Source organism: Echinops telfairi, unplaced genomic scaffold (assembly GCF_000313985.2).
Source record: "Echinops telfairi isolate 266 unplaced genomic scaffold, ASM31398v2 ScPeMD7_4791;HRSCAF=5581, whole genome shotgun sequence".
Classification (NCBI taxonomy): Eukaryota; Metazoa; Chordata; class Mammalia; order Afrosoricida; family Tenrecidae; genus Echinops; species Echinops telfairi.
The window spans coordinates 1-1,444 of record NW_022108690.1 but is presented as its reverse complement, the minus strand read 5'-3'; the positions used below and the strand labels follow the sequence as shown (position 1 = coordinate 1,444).

Sequence of the window (1,444 nt, the reverse complement as noted above, 5' to 3'; positions counted from 1 at the left end):
GAGCCAGATGCAAGATGCAGATCCAGCAAAAATCAAGCAGGCTACCCACAGTGACTGTTTTTATAAAAAGCAGGCCAAAGTCCCGAGGAAAGCACCTTTCAACTGCAGCAGGGCCACCACTGGAGTAAAGGAGCTGCACTCCCCCTCAACTATTACAGTTTCTTGGCCACTTGAAATAGTCCCCATCATGGAGTTGATGATATTATGTTGGGTTACGTAGTACGGGATCAGGAGCCCTCAACTGGGACATCACAGAGACCCTGGCCCAGGCATACAGCACTTTGGGTCTTTTGATATACTCTGTTGTTGTTCATTAGTTATCATTAAATTTGTTCTGAGTTATACCGACACTTGGTATAGTAGAATGAAACATTGCCTATTCCTGTGTCGTCTTCACAATAATTACAGTGTTTCAGCCACGGTGGCAACCACTCTGTCAATGTATCTCATTGAAGGTCTTCCTTTTTCCCCCCAAACCTCTACTTTACCAACACACTGTCCTTCTCCAGATATTGGTCCCTCGGGATAACCTGCTAAGAGGTGAAGTCTCACCATCCCCACTTTTAAGGCGCTTTCTGAGCATACTTTCTCCCACAGAGATGTGGTTGTTTTTCTGGTCAATATTCTTCACCAACAACGTAATTAAAAGACACTAATCTTTGTTTGATCTACCTGATTCACTGCCCAGCTTTCATGCGTATGAGCCACTTGCATCCATTTCACCTGAGTCTTTGAGGTGACGCCTTTGCTTTTTTACTTTAACACTTTAAAGGAGTCTTATGCAGTAGATTTGCATATGACAAAGTTGCCTTTGACAAATGCAACATGATATTTGATTTCTTTTCCTTTCTTTTATTTTTTTACAGGGGACAGCGCAAACACAGTCCTCCACTACCACAAATTATGCAGTTGAGTTTCCCGCATTTGGGGAAATCACAGGGGTCAGCACACCCGCAGTGCAATGGGTGGGCCTCGCCCTGGGCAAACCACCTTCCTGATCATGGTGACTCCCCTGCCAGGTAAGTATGACATTTGATTTCTTGACTGCTACATCCATAGGTGTCGATTACATATCCAAGCAAAATGAAATCCTTAACAAGTTCAATATTTTCCCCATTTATCCTGTTGTTTATCGGTACAGATGTGAGGGTTTTTCAAAAAGGATATGTTGTATTCTCTATGTACTTTATACGACTTTAAAAAATATTACTAGCTGACATTTTGCATCAGGGGTTAGAAACACTATGTGGGCTTTGGGTGCAGACTTCTTAGTTTTAAATCTCAGTTGTGTCACCCACTCACTTTTACATTGGATTAATTACTTAAATGTTTAATGCTTCAGTCTCCTCCTCTATCTAATGGGCATAGTCAGATTGAAGGGATACCACAAAGGCTACCACAAATAATCTGGGAAAGGAGTATGACACTGAAGAGCTACTACTTT

At 42.1% G+C, this 1,444-nt stretch overlaps 1 non-coding gene across 1 annotated transcript; it reads right to left on the bottom strand.

The window, feature by feature from the left end:
* Positions 1-863: 863 nt before the first annotated feature.
* Positions 864-1,027, bottom strand: LOC115871301. Its single transcript, XR_004047223.1, has one exon. It is a non-coding gene; the product is annotated as a U1 spliceosomal RNA (small nuclear RNA).
* Positions 1,028-1,444: the final 417 nt, after the last annotated feature.